Genomic DNA, 20,237 nt, shown 5'->3' on the forward strand with positions numbered 1-20,237 from the left:
GTAGCTGATCGTCACTGTGTGAAATCTGCAGCTCAGGTTGGGGCGGTTTGAATCTGCGCGATGTTCGTAGCACTGAGCTGAGTTGTTCTGCATCCCAAAGGGAGGGGAACCGAGCGAGGAGGATTTTAGGGAATGCAAGCAACTGGGATAACCAAAGGGTTTTTAAGAAAAGACGAGTATTCACGCCTGTATGTCACCTTGATGCCGGACCCTTCTACCTACCCCAAGGGTTCAGTAGAGTCTGGTGTCCAAACTGTCATCTGTGAGTGGGTTCTATGGGAAACTGAGGAGCTGTGCTCTACATCTGGGACCCTGAAGATCAGGGAGACAAAACAGTGGCAGGAGGCAAGAGCTGGGGTTGACTGGGAGCAGGAGCAAAGACCTGCATCTGACAGTAAGCATGAAAACCCCAGATATCCTGGCATGTTGGGAGAAGGCTGGTCTTCCTAAAGGGAAATGGATAAAGGCCTTGAGCCAATTTTATCAAAGGACTGGGTCAATGACTTCAGTTACCATTGCATCACAATGTTCATGCCCTCATTGATGACATCTGCCTATGGAGTTTAAACTTAAGCTTCAGTTTAAAAAAAAAAAAAAAAAAAGATTTGGGGCACCTGGGTGGCTCAGTGGGTTAAAGCCTCTGCCTTTGGCCCAGGTCATGATCTCAGGGTCCTGGGATTGAGTCCCAGGGACTGCTTGGCAGGGAGCCTGCTTTCTCCTCTCTCTCTCTGCCTGCCTATCTACCTGCTTGTGATCTCTGTCAAATAAATAAATAAAATCTTTAAAAAAAAAAAAAAAAGATTTATTAGATGGGGTGCCTGGGTGGCTCAGTCGTTAAGCATCTGCCTTTGGCTCAGGTCATGATGCCAGGGTCCTGGGATCGAGCCCTCCATCAGACTCCCTCTCCCCTTGCTTGTGTTCCCTCTATTGCTGTGTCTCTCTCTGTCAATAAATAAAATCTTTTAAAAAATTTATTAGAGAGAGAGAGAGAGAGTGTGTGTGTGTGTGTGTGTGTGTGTGTGTGTATTTGAGAGAGAGAGAGCGGGGGAAGGGCAGAGGAAGAGACAATCCCAAGCAGACTCCCTGCTGAGCATGGACCCCCCCCCACCCCCTCCGCCGCCCCAACCTGGGACTGGATCTCAAGACCCTGAGACCATGACCTGAGTCGAAATCAAGCATTGGACACTCAACCAACTAAGCCACCCATGTGCTCCTTAAGCTTCAATTTTTTTTTAAAGATTTTATTTATTTATTTGACAGAGATCACAAGTAGGCAGAGAAGCAGGCAGAGAGAGAGAAGGAAGCAGGTCCCCTGCTGAGCAGAGAGGCTGATGCGGGGCTCAATCCCAGGACCCTGGGATCATGACCTGAGCCGAAGGCAGAGGCTTAACCCACTGAGCCACCGAGGCGCCCCCATAAAAGCTTCAATTTTTTAGATGATTTTACATCAGAAACTATGTACGTGAGGGTCACCAGGCTTTTATTGTAATCCTAGTGCTTACCCAGTTTTACGGGCATGTCTGTACATGCTCATCTCTTCACGGTTGTCTCACATCTCGTGTAAACAGGCGCTGTCGATGGCACGGGTATGGTGGAAGGAAATCGCAAATGACAGAATCGAGAATGAAAGTCACCTTGTAATATTTAATAAGCGTGGAAAACTTAATACAGATGAAATGCAAAATTCTTCGGTTACGCTCAGAGAAATGATTTGTAGAGATAGATCAGGAAGGACCTGGTTAGCAGTCCATACGCACAGAGGCCTTAGCTAAATAGGAACATTTTGCTCTTAAGGTGGACCTAAGTTTTAACCCATGCTCTGTCACTACGAAACCGTTTGGATAAGTTAGTATTTCCAAGCCTCACTTGCCTTAAATGTAGGACGGGGTGATCACTGTACCTATTTTGGAGTAGGTTGAAAGCCTGAAGATGCTGCGTGGAAAGTGCTTAGCTAGTATAAGGCGCAGGAAAAGTAACCAGCGTGTAGCAAATGCTTCGTCAATGTCAGCCTCTGAGGTGGCCCCCATAATCCCTACCCTTTACTGGGGTTGGTCAGTGACCAATAGAATATGGGAATTGATGGTACATTCCTTCTAAGGTCCGCTCCTAAAGGTCACTGGGGCCTGGAATCATTTGCCCTGGAGGAATCCGGGCCATGAAGAGAGGCCCCTGTGGGGAGGACCAGAAACCCTGCCAGCAGCATGTGAGGGAGCTCTGAAGGGACCCTCCATTGCCAGATGAGAGCCCGCAGCCCCCACCAACAGCGTGACTGCAGACTCCTGAAAGGTGCTCAGCTGGAGCCGCCCACCTCAGCCGTTCTTGGATTCCTGATTCTCAGAAACCGAGAGAATGAATGTTTGTTGGTTTTCGTGGCTAAATATGGGGGTAATTTGCTAGGCAGCACTAGACAACGCATGTGGCAAGGGCCTCCTGAGCATTAGCTTGCATTTTGCCAAAGTTAATCTAGGTTGCTGTTGCTTGACCACAAAGAGGGAACATCAGTGACTAAAACAAATGCAAAATTGGAACGGACTGCCGGGCCAGTTTGCAGGAAGCAGAATCCTCCATTCTGCCGGTGAGGGCACTTTGTTGAGGACATTTTTTAGCAGAGGTTTTGACAAAGTAGAGAGGAGCAGCTAGGAGAGGACAGAATTCGGAATCCTACCGCGGAAGAAGCGAAGGAACTGGATAGCGCATTACTTCAAAGACATGAAAACGGAGGGGTGTACTCGTTTGCAAGGCTTACAAGTAGGTCCCGTACAAAGGGGAAACGTATGCTCTTGTTTCAGAAGTCCAGTTGCTGAGGTTAAGCAAGTTCTATTAGGAATGGTGTAAGCCCGAGAACTTTCTAACATCTGAGATGTCCAGCAACAGGTGCATGTGCCCCCTTGGCCACATCCTGGAGGTGAGGGGTGGGGGGTGTTCCAGCTAAGGCTGGTAAATAGCCATCAGATCTGTGGGTTCACCTCTGGGCTGCCCGTTACAATAGCTGGATTCTAAGTCCCCTGCCCTCTCTAAGCATATCCAAATCCCTCTAGAAACAGCACATTTAATCAGTTACTCTCACACTCTGTTATTTTTATACTCAGACCCAATGCCCATCTGTCGTGTGTCTAAATACCCACGTCTTTGGCTGGCTGATTAATTCAGTGTCACTACAGGGCCCTCACTCCCATCCTCCCTGCCAGGCAAGACCCACTTGCCTCTCCCATCTGACTGCTTTGCAGCTTCCTTTTACTTTTTGCCAGATAAATGTATGTTCTTTGGCTTATAATAATGCCAGTTCTTATCTGCCAATGTTACTTTTACTTAAGTGTTGTTGGGTTTTTTTCCCTAAAAGAAAAAAAAAAAAAACATGACTATGTTTCCACATGTGTTATGGGCCAAATTGTTTCCCCTTGAAATTTGTATGTTGCAAGACCCCAACCCCCATACCTGAGACTAGGACCACCTGGAGAGAGGGCCTCTAAAGAGGTAATTAAGGTAAAATGAAGTCGAAGGGGTGGGGTCTAATCCAAAATGACTGGTATCCTTATAAGAAGAGGAAATAGTGGACACAGCCATATGCACACACACAGGAGAGATCGTGTCGGGACAAAGGAGAGGCCTGCTGACATCCTCATCTTGGACTTCTAGCCACCAGGACTGTGAGAAAATACATGTCTGTGGGTCAGGCCACCTGTCTGTGGTATTGTGCTCTTGCAGCCCTAGCAAATGAGTATGACATGAGAATTCCTCATTCTAGAAAGGGGCCTGTTGCTGCAGAAACTCAGTGCCCACTCTCCGCCCAAGAGACCACTGCCTGTACTTCCCAACGCCAGGCATACCACCCGGGCCCCCTCACCTGCTGGCTCGCCTTCCAGAACACCACGGGTCTAAGGGTTTGATGCCCAGCTTCTCCGCCAAAATGTATGGAGGGAAGTATAGCAGGAATCATTTATTCAAACACTGTGAAAGTCCACAGCATAAATTTTCAAATTCCAAAAATGTGGAAGAGTTGCTCGTAAGAGCTCAATAAAATATTTGTAGATGGTATTACGTGAATCGAAAATTTGTTTTAACATAACTCTTCCTTTAAGATTCTTTTTAGCTTCAACTTTTTAAAAAGTTTGTACTAAGATTTAGGTTCAAGACATGTACTTTGACCTCTCTAGACACTAACATAACTACGTTCATCAGTCGGGACACTTGGTTGCAAGAGAAACTAAACTCAAGCCAAGCTTGGTCAAAATGGAGAATTTGTTGTGGGGTCATGGAATCATAAGAGAGCCGGTGTTGTACCCGGGCTGCAGGACTCCAATGAGGCCAGTACTTTAACTGGAAAGTACACCCTCACACAGACTGAGGACACAAGTTGGACTTCCTGAAGGAGGCGGCACCTGCCATCGACTTCCTTCGCACAACCCAGAGAATCAGACTGATGAGCCCAGAAGCAGCAGCGGCAGCTCACCGGTGTTTGAGCCAACACTTGATGCTTTCTCAGTTGTGAGTCATGTCAGCTAAAGCGTGGGGACCACTCCTCGAGCAAGGATAACATCTGGGCTCAACTTCTTAATACTGGAGGAGAAAGTGCTGACAGGAAGAAAAGAGAAATAGTCCCCAGATGCCTCCTCGCTCATTCCTACACATCTGTCAGCTTAAACATCGCTTGGTCAGAGTTGTCTTCTCTGATTCTCCAGGTAAGTCTTTCTTCCCTGTTAAGTGCCTTCATAGAACCTGGACTTCTCCTGTGAACTCCTGAAGTTAAGTACCCGCTTGATTCCCATTAGACTCTTAATTCCCAGATATCATATTAATTCTATGTCTATTCTCTATGCCTAACTAAGTGGCGTTTATATACAAGACACTCAAATGTGTTTGTGGACTACTGGGAAAACCGTTAATTCTATATTAACTGCAGTCTACTCAGCCCAAATCCAGTAGCTGAAGGGAACATAGCCAAGTGCATGCTAGCCCCTAACTGGCCTCATCCCAGGCCGGTCTTCATCCATCTCCTTCTGTTTTGCTCAAGTGGTCAAGTAAAACAGTACTGCCATTGTGATCTTTTTTTTTTTTTTTCAAGATTTTATTTATTTGACACAGAGAGAGATCAGAAGTAGGCAGAGAGGCAGGCAGAGAGAGAGGAGGAAGCAGGCTCCCTGAGGACCAGAGAGCCTGATGCCGGGCTCGATCCCAGGACCCTGGGATCATGAGCTGAGCCGAAGGCAGAGGCTTTAACCCACTGAGCCACCCAGGCGCCCCCTGCCATTGTGATCTTGAGATAGTCCAAAGGATTGGCTATGATCCTTTCTGTTCTGTGGTGATGATTAAAAAGGAGAAGAAGGAAAGAGGAGGAAGGTGAGGAAGGAAAGGGAAGAGAATAAAATTAATTTTGGTCTGAAAATTGGGAGGTCAAAGAGATCTATAGATTCCGATGAAGAGAACAGCATCTTGGGAGCTGTAACTCTAGATGACAGAGCAGTACTCCTAAGGGGCCCTCACCTTTCCCTAAAGCTGCCATTTTCCAGAACCTCTGGCTTTTCTAAATTCAAAATAAGTCAGAATTTGCTTTCCCCTTTCTATGTTCACCTGGCATCTTGTATGTTTCTCTGGCATAGCATGTGATCATCATGTGTCCCAGCTGCTTGAGTAGGCAAGGCTCTGGAAGACAAAGATGTCATATGTATATATATCCATCTCTAGGGCCTATTTAAAAAACTTGTCACAGTTCCAAGACTTAATAATGTGTTGCAGATACCCAGAAAGGTAGAATGACTGACCCAAGGGAAAGTGTGAGAATCAGAAGCTGTAAGGTCTGTGGGACTCTACCACTCCAGGCTCTTTGTTTTCACCTTGCGCTTTTCTCTTCATTTCTATCAACATGCCATCCTGTCGCAGGAATGAGATAAAGAATGAAAGCTGAAGAAAGTTCTAACAACGTATTTAGCACGCAGTAGCTTCTCAACATCTATTTCTTGATTTAAATGCTTCCAAAGGGAGCGGATCCATCGTAGCTGAGAGCTGTCCCTTGCTAGTGTCATCATCTTGCTAACCAAATCCAGAAGAAGAACCAGACGGTGGAGAATGATTCAGCCTCATGGTCATCCAGAATACTAATCAGACTGGCAGCTTCCCAAGGGGCACCATCCTCTAGCAATATACAATATGGAAGACCCACCAAGGAATGGAACTGCTTGGTTTTTAGCTTGCTTTCTTCGTTACACTTCCACAGGAACAATAGTCTTTTCTGAAATATCTTTGACTCTCTGCCATATAACCTTCAGATGACCCTGTTTTTAAGGCTGCACCCTTCACACACGGTTAGGAGACTCTTTCAAGATCACTGGAAACGGACTGCAGTTTTCTTCCCAAAGCACCTACAAATTCTTATATTCATTTAATATAGAAAAATGACTTTAATAATCTCCGCAGCCTGGTCACTGGCAGTAGCCGAGCTAGGGTTTTATGAATATAATTTTTCTTTTTGGCCACAAAAATAATGGAAACGTCATTTTTTCCCCCCAGGAACAAAGGGTGAAGTAACTGAGTGGAAAAGACAGATTGATCTCAAGAGACTTGAACTAAGGTCTTTCCCAGAAATGCATTTAGAGTCCCCTGAGACTCAAAGTGGGGAGAGTCCCCTCTTCCAACCCTTCCAGAAAATTCTATTAGCCATGATTAGCACAAACTGGTTTACATGTGTACTTGGAGCCACTGGATGGGAGTCGGTCCCATGCAAACCACACAGATTGAGAGTGGGGAGGAGGCTGTGGTTAGAAGGAGGTGTTAAACTGAATATATTTTTAATACATTTAAATAACCTGTAGAAATTAAAAAAAAAAAAAAAAACTCCATAAGCTTCCCAAGAATTTTCCACAGTCTACTACACCCTCACTTGCAAGACTGGTGCACTGTGTACTATACTGGGTAGAAGGGTTTAAATAAAGGATGAATAACACAGTCTCTGAGCTCAAGAAACGAATTAGAGTTTCTTTCAGACAGAAACTGGTCAGGTACAGAGAAACCTCCTACTCCGTTTCAAAGAGGACATTTAGCACAGGGAAGTGTGTGACAAACATGCGCTGATGGAAGCATGAGGGAGACCAGAGAGGCAAAAGGGAGGAAGGCTGGCAGCCCCGGGCAGCGCGCGGCAGCCGCTGGGACTCGCCCTATTGCTGCGAGGCCCCCGCAGCCGCAGCCGGTTCTGAGTCGGCCGAAGCCCAGCCGCACCGACCCGGGAGGGAGCTGCGGAAACGTGCTGCGGGTGTCCGCGGTCACGCAGACCTGATGTCCCTGGGGCCACCGCGCTGGCGACTGCAGCACATGCCAGCCACAGTCCCCAACTGCCAGGGCGTCGGCACCAGAGGTCAGAAGCCGCTCCCTTCCTCCTGCCCCCTGATCTCCCAGCTGTGTGCTCTGTGGGCGGGATGGAAGCACCTGGCCCGCAACGTGGCTCCAAGTCCCCAGACGGCGACGGAGCCGAGGACAGACGGGGGCGGGGGGGCGGAGCGAGAACAAGACCCCGCCCCGCCCCGCCCCACCGCGCCGCACGTGGTTAGCCACGCGGCAAACGCCTGAGACGCTACAGCTGTGTGTGAGGAAACCAGGCGACGCATCCACGGGCTGGGGACGGCCGCCAGAGCCAGCCCTGGAGGGATGCGCACAAATGAGCCCTTGGTTTACCCCTCCAGCCCGCAAGCATTAACTGCCTCCACGCGCCGCCTAAAGGGGCGATAGACTTCAGGAGGCCGCAGCCACTCGTGTGAAGGGGAAGAGTCCGTCACATCACCGAAGTGCACGAAGTGCGGGGAGAAGGGGACACTGAAGGCCACACTGGAGTCCCTCCTCAGCGCGCGTGGGGGCGGGGGGCGTCACTGGAGCACCTCAGTCAGGGAATGACAGAATCAGACTAATCTCCGGTCTGGAGAAGGTATTTTAGGAGGGACTAGCCCGGGAGGAGAACGGCCCCCGCCCCGCCGGTCCATGAGGTTGGTTGGGGGTAACAAGGCAGGCGGGGCCCGGGGGGCCCTCAGCGCCCTTCACGGCAGGCTCCCCGCCGCATGCAGGGGATCATGAAGATGTCCCACCCGAGGACGTTTACAAACAGAATTCCAGGTCTTGAGAGAGAAACATGGGTCTTTGGAAAGAGTTTCAAGGTCGACACTGCCGGTGACATGCATGTCATCAAAGCACGTGAGCTCGCCCGCCGTCCCCGCCCCCCACACCTACCCGTCGTCTACCGGAATCGGTTCTGATTTTTAATAGGAACGAAATGGGGGGGTTGTATATAAAGAAAACATACTGCGTCCTTGTGTTATCATTTCAAGTGAACAGGAACACTGGGGTCATTTGGGATGGATGACGGGAGACGGACCCGCAGCATGTCCCAGGAACTAATATGCCCCCTTAGAAGGTCCGTAAGGGCAGCGCGCATCCGCTCATCCGTCATGACACCAACACCCCCCCCCACCACCACCACCACCCGGGGCAGGAGACTGGGGGCAGAGGGTGGCGCGAGCACTCCCGCAGGATTCCTGGACAACAATGTCCAGCCCCGCCTTCCAGGGCTCCGACCCGCCGGGGACGAGAGGTGACCGGGGAGGGGGGGGCACCGCGTTCTGCCACACGGAACACTGTGAAGGGTTATCAAGGGTTATCGGGCCAGCGGGCTCCTGGCCAGGAGAGAGAAATCATTTGAAAGCCCATGACAGGAGCAAGAAGAGTGAAGACTGGGAGGTGAAACTGCTGCCCATGGGGGAGGCAACTTGGAAGTGGGCTGGAGGACGGGATGAGAGGGACAGCTGGGGCCAGAGGCGAGGACGGACGGGACTGCAAGTGGCTTCAGGGACTGATTGTAAGAAGCAGCCCTCTGCCCTGCGCCTTTCCTGTGCTGCAGGGCAGTCTAAGTTGGTCACCCAGTGTTGTTGTCTTTTCAAAACATTCCACCACAGAACTTTGCACACGCGTACAAAAGACGGAGTTTATAACCCTTAAGTGCTCCTTATCCAACCTCAATCATTTTTAGTTTAGTCACCCTTGTTTCTTCTGTATACCCTCCCCCCTACACCACCAGGTAATTTCAAAGCAATTATACATATTTCATTCTTTTTTTAAAAGATTTTATTTATTCATTTGACAGAGATCACAGGTAGGCAGAGAGGCAGGCAGAGAGAAGGGAAGCAGGCTCCCTGCTGAGCAGAGAGCCCAATGCAGGGCTCGATCCCAGGACCCTGGGATCATGACCCAAGCTGAAGGCAGAGGCTTTAACCCACTGAGCCACCCAGGTGCCCCTACATATTTCATTCTAAATATTTATATATATATATATATATATATATATATATATATATATATATATACACACATATATATATATATATATATATGTCTTGAATACTTTTATACCAAGATTACAGTCTCAGAGCTAAAAAGTAATTTCTTGGGCGCCTGGGTGGCTCGGTCTGTTCAGCATCTGCCTCTGGCTCAGATCATGACCCTGAGGTCCTGTACTTAAGCCCTTCTGGGGAATCGCAGCTCCTCATGGAGTCTGCGTCTCCTTCTCCCCCTGCCCGTCATTTGCCCTCTTTGTGCTCGCTCTGTCAAATGAATAAATAAAATCTTTTAAAAAATAATTTCTTAACAAGTATTCAGTCATTGGCCACACTAGCCTTTTTTTTTTTTTTTTTTTTTACAATTCGTTCACATCATGAACCAAACCGTCACATTGACAGGTTTCCTAACTCCTTTTTAATCTATAGTTTCCCCCCTGCCCCTTTTTTTTTCCTACTAGAAGTTTATTGGTAGTTTAATAATTTTTCTTCCAATCATAAAAGAAAGTTTACATTTGCATTGAAAAAAATTTGGAAAATGCCAAAATGCGTAATTTTTTGAAAATTACCCTGTATCCCAGTATCCAACTGAGTCAACATTTTGGTATTATCTCCTTCCTGGTACAGTTTGAGGTAAAAATTAAACAGAAAAAATAAGACCACTATCACAGAGTGACCTATCATTGCCTTTTCCTATAATCCCACTCCCTTTTCCTACACTCTATGTATAGATATATCTCTGCCTCTACCTCTATATATCAGTAGACAGATATAGAGATATAGGTTGATATAGATATCTTTGTTACATTGTGTCTGTCCTTAAAATAAATCCTCAGCGCCTACAATATGCCCATTCTTTAAGGTTCCTGGAACATATTAACCAGATTGCTCTCCAGAAAGACTACCAGTGTGTTCTCTCACCAGCAATGTTTGAGAACACAAGCAATCCTCAATGGTTGGTGGGGCTGAACTCGAAAATGACTTGGTTTGGAAAAATCAGGGAAGCCTTCTGGAAGCTAGAGTGGGCAGGGGGTAGGCTGCCACCAGCCTATGACACAGCCATGTGAAGACAGTCTACTGAGCAAGGAGGTGTCCACAGTCCCTCAGGGAGCTCTGCAAGCAGTGGAAAGGCAAGAGCAGTTGAATTCTGCTCACCAGGTCTATAGGAACAGAGTTGTCCTGAACACCGAGAGTTACAACCCTTCAGTCAGCCTTCCTGAGGGTGCAGACCGGATACATCCATCCTTGAACACAGCTTGCTTTTCGATTTCCCCTCTAATCCTGTCTGAATGTTTAATAAAAAGGATGTGCCAGTTTCCTCATACAATTTTGCTCAAATCAGTTTCATCTCCTGACCAGGTATTTCTGCACAGTTCTGATCCTCCTCAGGATTACTGATTTCTGGTATGTCTACTTGTGTGTGTGACTTTGCAAACTCACGAGTAGCTGAGCCTTACCCAAGAACAGTCTTTAATTTTGGAAATATCACAAAAATAATTTAGCACAGTGGTAGGTCCTTAAAAAGAATTAAAGCAGGATTCCTGCCTTCCAGAAGTTTGGAAATTCCTCTGAATATAGGAGCATATAATCAACTCAGATGAATTTTAAGAAGAAAAAGAGTCAAACAACCCAAGTAAGAAACAGACAAAAGATAGAAGCAATTCACGGAAAAGCAAAACAAATGGCAAAACCACAGAAAAAGCTCAACCTCACTGATATGTAGGGAAATGCAATAAAATATGCCCAGGCTGTTGGCAAGGTACTCAGAACAGATAGATTTATACACCGTAGGTTGGAGGTGTAAATTGGTCACAGTTTTTTGGAAGGTAATTTGGCAACATTAATTAAAGTTAAAAACATAGTCTCATCACAGTAATTCAACTTGTAGAATCTACCCTTCAAGAAATTCTCATACTTGTGCACAAAAAGCGCCATCAGTGATGGTCACAGTCAAGCATCTATCAGTCAAGTCCTGCCAAAGCCATGGCTCGTGCTCTGGAATTCTAGAGAACAACCTCAAGACTACAATAGACCAATCCCTAAAGGAGACCGAGCTCTAGGATATATTACATTGTAAATAAAGAAGTCGCAAAATAGCGTCCACAGACTGGTTCTATTTATGTACAATAAAGCAAACAATCATGTTTTTTGGGTATGTGTATACCCGTAAATGCATAGAAATAAGAGCAATAATTTGCCTCTCAGTTGGAGAGAGGCACTCTGGAAATCACTTGGGGAAGGGAGATTTTTGGCTTTGTATTGTTTGCATAAGAATGTATTTACCGGGGCGCCTGGGTGGCTCAGTGGGTTAAAGCCTCTGCCTTCAGCTCAGGTCATGATCCCAGGGTCCTGGGATCGAGCCCCACATCAGGCTCTCTGCTCAGCGGGGAGCCTGCTTCCTCCTCTCTCTCTCTCTGCCTGACTCTCTGCCTAATTGTGATCTCTGTCAAATAAATAAATAAAATCTTTAAAAAAAAAAAAAGAATGTATTTACCTATGACTTGGGTAACTAAGGAAGGATTTATATACAATGTTCAAAGGATCAGCAGCAGCAAGGTGAGATTCCTACAGTCACAAGTTTCATCAGAAAGGAGGGGTTATCTCTTGAACCTCTTGGACCTTGAAATTAAAGACCCCTTATAGTTTCACATCTTCTAATGTATGGTAGGTTCCTCAGTGTTTTCCTTGAAAAAGAAGTAAAATGGTCTTGCTGGTTCTTCCAACAGTTCAATGCCAAGTTCATTCTGACCCGAGGAACTCTGTATAGCATGCCACTAGTCAGTGTGTTAAGGCCCCCACAGGAAAACATTTTTATCAGCTACTGATTGTTTTGATATGTGTAGGTACTACCGTGACTTGGTGGTCTTAGCAAGGTCAAGACACACTTTCAGATTGAATCTTCTATGGCATTTTCTCAGAGCCAACTCAAGCTGCGGATTTGCCTTATCATCAGGCTTGTGGGTGATGTACTTTTTTTTGAGAAGGCGGCAAAACTTGGCTTGCCTTCTTTTGAAAGGCGTGATTTTTATTTTCTCAATCTGTGTATCTTGTGACAAGTGTTGGGAAAATTACTAGGATCAGTGATAAAAATTTAATTTTAAGCTACATTTGAAAAAGTAAAATCCTGTTTCTGTCATCCTTTTTGATAAAGAAGAGGATCGAGAAAATTTCATCAGCCAGACGAGATCATGATATCAACCATAATCTTAACGTTTTGAAAGAAATCTACAGAAAACCCATGAAGATGAAGGGGAGGGAGGAAGAAAACAATGATTCCAATATGTTGATCATAAGTAAGTGTTGGTTGGAAGAGGATTTTGCAGTGATTTAGAGGAAGCTCTTCAGGGCAGCCTGCTGGTCTCAGCATATGGAAGAAGGTTTGTATATCTAAGGTCTTTTGTTTTCCCCAGCTGCAGAAATTCTAAGTTACTTTGTCCATTTGCAGTGTTTCCCCCTACACACATGTCCCCACTGCTGACAGCTAAAACACAGGCACACTGAAATACACAGAGAAGAGGAATGGTGTCCAGTACCATCCTTGGGATAATTTGTGATCCGGGAAAAGCCCTGGTTCTCTGCCTTCTTCGAGCACTTCGTGGATAAGGGGACTTAAAAATAGAGGAAGAAAGGGGTTAAGGCCTCTGCCTTCTGCTCAGGTCATGATCCCAGGGTTCTGGGATCGAGCCCCGCATCAGGCTCTCTGCTCGGCGGGGAGCCTGCTTCCTCCTCTCTCTCTGCCTGCCTCTCTGCCTACTTGTGATCTCTGTCAAATAAATAAATAAAATATTTTAAAAAATAGAGGAAGAAAAAGAGAATTCCTACTACAGTGTACTGAGATGGCTACCAGACTATCTCACATACTTTCCTTACAATGTAATTACCTCAACCGCTAGAGGAAGGCAGAGGGGACCAAGGCTGGGTCATAAAAATGCCAAGCACTTCCACATTTTTCTCTCAGAACTCTACCAACCATGCTCTGAGAAAATCCCAGGCACACAATCGAAGAGGTCCTGAATAGGTGGTTCAGGTGACAGTTCCAGCTGAAGTCCCCGCAGACAGTCAGCTCAGCCATCATACCTCTGAGGAAGGCCTCTAGGTGACTCCCATTCCAGTCACTCCAAAATGCAACCCCCAGTGAGAACTGCCTTGCTGAACCCAGGCCACTCACTCCCAGTATGGGCAGAGATAATAAAATGGTTGCTATTGTTTTAAGCCATAGGTGTTTTTGTTTTTAAGATTTTATTTGAGAGAGAGAGAGAGCAAGTGAACATGGGCAGGGGGAGAGGCAAAGGGAGGGGGAGAGGCAAAGGGAGAGGGAGAGGGAGAAGCTGGCTCTCCGCTGAGCAGGGAGCTCGATGCGGGACTTGATCCCAGGACTCTGGGATCATGACCTGAGCTGAAGGCAGATGCTTAACCGACTGAGCCACCCAGGCACCCTGAGCCAAAGGGTGGGGTGTTTTTTTGGTTGTTTTTGTGTATTTGTTTGTTTGTTTTTAGTAGTGAGAATTACACTTCTTAAACAATTACTCTGTTGTAGAGCCTGTAAGTATTGTACATTTTGTCACCGACACCACAATTGTCCTACTGAAGAGAAGGCGGGGGAGGCCTGGTGGTCAGGGAACACTGCCGAGGTCACTCTCCGGGGAACTGGCCGTCTGCGGTTCAGATCCAGGGGAGGGTAGAGCCCGACCTCTTCTCTACCTCACGGTGGCCTGTCCCTTGGATGGCACAAGGCATGCCCTGGAGGCTCTTGGGAGGCCATCCCATCCCCCATCCATACCCCTGGTTCCAGCTGGGCAGCTTTGCCCTCCAGCACTTGGCAGAAACCTGCAGGAGGCACAGCAGCTGCGTCTCTAACTTCCTGCTCATTACTTGGGACTGACACCGGCCACGGCTGCACCCCGATGCCGGGTCCTCACTCTGGTCACGAACTGCAGTTTGTGCTCTTTTTTGGTGTCAGTGTGGTAAAATGAACCTAACGTTTCTGGATTCCAAAAGGCTTCCCTGACTTTTCCAAACCAATTGGCTTTCTATTCCAGCCCCTCTAACCACGGATTATGTTCACGTTCTCAAACGTCGCTGGGCAGAGTGCACCTGATGGTCCTGTGGCCGGTTCCACGGCGTTGCAAACGTTCACACAGCGTTTGCAACCACCAACCCAACCAGCTCTAGAGCTTTATCTACCCCTTTGGAACTCTATCCCGCCCCCAGTCCCGGGTAACCACCCTTCACTTTCGGTCCCCAAAATCTGACGAGTCTAGGTGCTTCATCGAAGTGCAATCGTGCAGGAGTCGTCCCTATGCGACGGGTTTATTTCACGGAGCATCACGCCCTCAAGGTTTATTTTGTCGCGTTTCAGAATTTCCTTCCCTTTCAAGGTTGATTACTATTCTAGTGTATGTCGATACCACATCGTCTTCATCTGTTCATCTGTCAACAGACATCGCGGTTGTCTCATTTTGGCTACTATGAATAATGCTGCTGTGAACATGGGTGTGCAAGGAATTGGGTGTGCAAGTTCCTCCTTTAACTTCTCTTTTGTATATCCAACAGTGGAACTGCTAGATCAGGGGTAGTCTTTTTTTTTTTTTTTTCATTCCTACCAACAATACACAAGGGTTCCAATTTCTCCACATCCTTTGCAACACTTGTTATACATTTGTTTTTTATGAAGCCACCCTAACGGGCATGGGGTGATAACTCACTGCTGTTTGCATTTCCTTCTTGAGAGCTACTAAGTTGGGGATGATCAGTCACACAGAAGTAGATAACCGGGACATTGATCAATCACAATGCTCTTGAGCACTGCCTTAGATAGACGGCCCTGTCTGTATAGAAACAGCTTATTATTCCCGTCCTTCTGGAGCAGTCTCTCCTCCTCTTCACGTTCTTAGAGGCTTAATGCTGTTGCCTACCTCTAAAAGAATGCTCAAATCCAGCTCTTCTCCCCAGCTGGCCACCGCGGCTCTAGTTCGGTTTCTTGGAACTTCGTACTTGGACTTCCAGTTTCCATGCAGGAATTCCTTCTCTGTACTGACTGAAAAATGTGTTTACACAAATCCTGAGGGGAAAAAAGTCAGCCAAGAAATTGGGAAAATGGAAAAAATGCTATAATTCAGTAATGCTCAATGCTTAACAGTCAACACAGAGAGGTCACTGTGTTGAGAGACTCCATCGGTGTCACGGGCAGGAAACCCTGATGAGGGAATCAAAGATACAGGATAGCATTTTCAGACACCAGGGCTGGAGCACGGAGCAGGGGGTGTCACCATCTGATCAGTCTCACTTAAAGCGGTTGCCATGTTACTAATGTATTTGTGGTACTGTCTGCTGATCAGGAATCCTTCTCGTAAGCAAAAGCAATGGTAATAAGTTTATACAGGTTCTACATTTCACATAATTCTTACGAGTGGGATTCCAATAAGTAACAAGTTTAAGAGGCAAAATCAGTCCTTTAATTTGGCAATTTCAACATCAACACGTGATTCTGTCTAGTGGTGTCAGCTTTGCTAGGAGAGCCAAGTGTTTACTTGAATACTCCCCGATCGTGTTCATGGTTTTCCAGTATTTATGTGCTATAAGCTCCAGTGCATCATAAATATTTTGACAGAAGTACAAAGAGAAGAAAATACGAATGTGGAATATTCCAATGGGGAATGAGAAACTGATGGAAAAACAATCAGCAAAAGCAGATAGATTATAAATTTGACAGCAAATCCCAAGGCAGGGCAAGTAGACACAAGGTGTTCATTGGTAAAAAGGAATAGGCTTCTGTGAAGTAGCAACTACCCTAAAGCCCAGTGTGAGGGTGCTTTGGGGGCACACCTGGAAATTCGACTACTGTCCAGGTGAAGCAAAAGAAAGCTTTGACTTCTGGGATATTTGTTATGAAATGAAAATCAAGACCGTAGGATGGGGCAGTTGGTGCTTTAGAATTTTTAAGTTTTCACTTTAAGAATGTGCAACTGACCTGACACTAATACAACACTGTATGTCAACTACCAAAAAAATAAAGAGTGGGAAAGGGAAACTCTTAGTTTCGGCTCAGGTCATGATCTCAGCGTCATGAGATCGAGCCCCACACTGGGCCGCACGCTCAGTGTGGAGTCTGCTTGAGATTCTCTCTCCCTCTCCCTCTGTTCCTCCTCACCCCTGGTCAATCTCTCTCGACGCTTAAAAAAAAAAAAAAGTGGGAAAATGGATAACTTAAATACTAAACATGATATTTCAAGTTTTTTTAAAAAATATTTTATTTGCGGGGCACCTGGGTGGCTCAGCAGGTTAAGCCGCTGCCTTCGGCTCACGTCATGATCTCAGGGTCCTGGGATCGAGTCCCACATCGGGCTCTCTGCTCAGCAGGGAGCCTGCTTCCCTTCTCTCTCTCTGCCTGCCTCTCCGTCTACTTGTGATCTTTCTCTGTCAAATAAATAAATAAAAATCTTTAAAAAAAATATTTTATGTGCTTGTCAGAGAGAGAGAGTATACAAGCGGGGGAGCAGCAGGTAGATGGAGAATTCCCACTGATCAGGGAGCCTGACACGGTCTCCATCCCAGGACCCTGGAATCATGACCTGAGCCAAAGGCAGCTGCTTAACTGACTGGGCCACCCAGGCATCCTGGTATTTGAAGTTTTAAAAAATGCTTTTCAGTTGGCATTTATGCCCATATTCCCAACCTATGTTTTTATCATTAGAGGTCTCTATTAGGTAGAGATCATTTTTACATGCTATTTAAACATATCCTGTCATAATATATTGGCCAGCAATAAATTAAAAAAAAAACTATCCACCTATTATTATATCTTTTCAGCAGAAAATTAAAAGTCTATAATCCCATCCCTGAAAAATTATTCATCATTTATTATGGTCACTCATTATTTAAAAACTAAATAAAATGTTTTTAAAAAGCAGAATAGTGGGGCGCCTGGGTGGCTCAGTGGGTTAAGCCTCTGCCTTAGGCTCAGGTCATGATCTCAGGGTCCTGGGCTGGAGCCTCACATCAGGCTCTCTGCTCATCGGGGAGCCTGCTTCCCCCTCTCTCTCTGCCTGCCTCTCTGCCTACTTGTGATTGATCTCTCTGTTAAATAAATAAATAAAATCTTTTTTTAAAAAAAGGCAGAATAGTTTAAAATTGGGGGATTTCATGAACGTCCCTGGGACTTTCACCTTCTTGTTCATGAATCACAAAGATTCAAAGACTGGTCTGTCAGGAGTCTGGAAACATGGCTGGTCTACCGCGCTCCCTGCTACCTGACCTTGCCATCATCTTCGTCACATTGTGTGTGTGTGTGCTCCTCCTGTTCTCAGAAGGGCCCGTGGGAAACCCAGAGCTGCACACATTCCTCTCCTGCGTAGAACTCCCCACCAGCTGCTCACAATGTTCGGGTGCATATATCCCCACCTATTGACAGTTTTTAGCATCCACCACAATACAGATGTATTTATAAACTGCACTGATGTGTTGCTGCACAAAACCAATACATTCGTCAAATATGCAAAATGTAATAATTTTTAAAAGGGGTGATTTTTAAAAATAGAGAAAGTATCATTTTATATCCCAGCAAGCCAGGGACTGAATCATCTGGGGTAACTTTCAAGAGGTCAGGCTTTACTTTGGGGTTCATGCATCTGAGGAACAAGAATTCAAATTCCTTAGCAATTGTCCTCACGATCAGGCCATCCTCACGCCTCTCTGTGCTCGGAGCACCTTGCTTGTACATGGAATAGTCTCACTTCTGTGCCCTCCATATTCCTTGCTGCCTAGAGTGACAGCCTCTGATTTTGCTCAGTGAAAGTCTTTCCAGTTTTAAGTCACAGCCTCATCACTACCTCTTCCAAGAAAGCTACTTCTCTCTAAGAAGAGTTGGTGAACAATACTAATCCTTGTTTTTATTATCCTCCTAAAGCAGCAGCTCCACCACAGGCTGCTGTCCTGCTCGGGGCAGTGTGAGAGGGGCGTGCGAGCAGGGCACACATGCCTGCTGTCACATCCCAATGAGACACGTAGTGCTCCCCCGTTATTGCATGAAGCAATAATGGAGGCTCAATCCACCTGGCTTTGGAGTTCAAACCTGAGACCGTTTTCCAGCAATTTTTTCCATGGCCCGATCCCTCACACGGCAGTGTGCCCTGGAAATCTGAGGCTGTTTTTCACCGATTTTTTGCATTCCTGCTGTCCAGCATCATACCTGGCCTAAGAAAGCAACTCAATGGTTACTGAATAACTTTGTAAGCAATTTTTAAAATAACCTTGTGACCCTTCACAGTTGGTACACTATGGGGTTCTTAGGCTAGTATAGAACATTTTTTTTCTTATTAACTATTTATACTCTTCTTGCACAAATAAAAGCTCTCCTGAGCTCTCATATCATCTTTCTTTGCTTCCTATGAAGAGAGTAGGATAGAGGATACAGTTAACAGATTTCTGAAGGCACGAGCTGGGGCCCAGTATTCACTCAGCTGCAGCTTTCCCAGTCACGGGACCTCCCTGAGCCAGACTTTCCTCCTCTGTAAAGTGGGAAAGCAGGTGTTACCTGCTTTCATTAGGAATAGGAAGCATTTCTAGCAATGACTAGCACACAGGTCTTGCTCCATATAGGTTACAGTTCGTAGAGATTTAAAAAGGATACCTCTGGCCCCAGTGGGTCCCAAGCTTCATAGAAGTTTTGGCATCTGAGGGGTTCCTCTACCTTGGACCTCTTGTCTCACTCTAAACCCCATCTCTGGACAATCACCTGCACACTTATGACTTCAAGAATCACTTCTGTTGTCAGTTATGCTAAATTCTACCTCTCAGTTCATGCCTTTAGCCCAGGAAGCTCTCTGAAACTTCAAACTCAAATATACAAATGGCTACTAGATACATCTCACCATGTCTCAAATACAAGGACTAGGACAAGGACAGACAAGGGATAACCAGATAACACGGACCTGAGTTTCAGATGGAAAAGGCAAGGGCATCATTAGTACTTTCATTCATAAAAGAGCCAGGTGGAGGGAGGAGCTGGGGACACAGAGATACAAATAGGATGAGCCAGCGAGTGTGGCTGGGACAGGTGGGGTCAGGAAGGTGGTGGTGGGGAGAAGGAGGGAGATGCAGGAACGAGGGTTCTGTCCAGTGACTGCTGATGTCTCTGGGAAAGCAGAGAAGACCCTGTTTGCTAGAAACACAGCAGGAGAAAGGGCAGCCAAGGACAGATTCAGGTTGTAAGAATTTCCATCTGCGGCCAAGGAATGGACAGGAGCTGCCTTGTGAGGTCCAAGAACACAAGTCTGGATGCATAGGTCTGTGAGAGTCTGCCTGGAGGGCAGAACCGTGAATGGAGAGGAGCCCTCAACAGAGAGAGATGCGTTACTGGAGCCAACGGGAGGGAGGACATGGTTATAACTAGAGCATGCTGACACACATAAGGACCCTGTGCCAAAGCAAGAGAAAGAGAATGAAAGAGTGCAGGGCTAGGGGGATAGGAGGCTGTGATCAGACAGCAGGGGTCTTGAAGTATAGTTTTCCAAGAGGAAGCATTCCAGGTAACCGCAGGTGTTACAGCGTGGCCTTGGCAGAGGGGAGCCCGAAGGGCGGTCCCTGCACATGCGCAGGTGTTGCTTTGGTCATGCCCCCAGACACTGCGAGGAGGAGGAGTCTGCAACCTGTGGGCAGGGCCAGCGCTTCAGGGGCTGAACCATGAACAATGGTGCCCAAAAGAACGAGCACAAGGTTTTGGGTCAGAAAGAATAAGGATAGTAGGAGGCGGGCAGCACGGCGGGATAGAGAATTCATGGACTCTTCCTGCTGGCGGGGAGGGCTGGCAGAGAGGAGCTGCGGAGATTGCTGAGGACTCCCGGGAACGTGGACCAGGAGAGAGTGGATCAGCATTGGAGGTAGATGGAACATGGAAGGACTTGTTCTAGGAGCTAAAGGAGCGTTATTTGT

Source organism: Lutra lutra, chromosome 11, assembly GCF_902655055.1.
Source record: "Lutra lutra chromosome 11, mLutLut1.2, whole genome shotgun sequence".
Classification (NCBI taxonomy): Eukaryota; Metazoa; Chordata; class Mammalia; order Carnivora; family Mustelidae; genus Lutra; species Lutra lutra.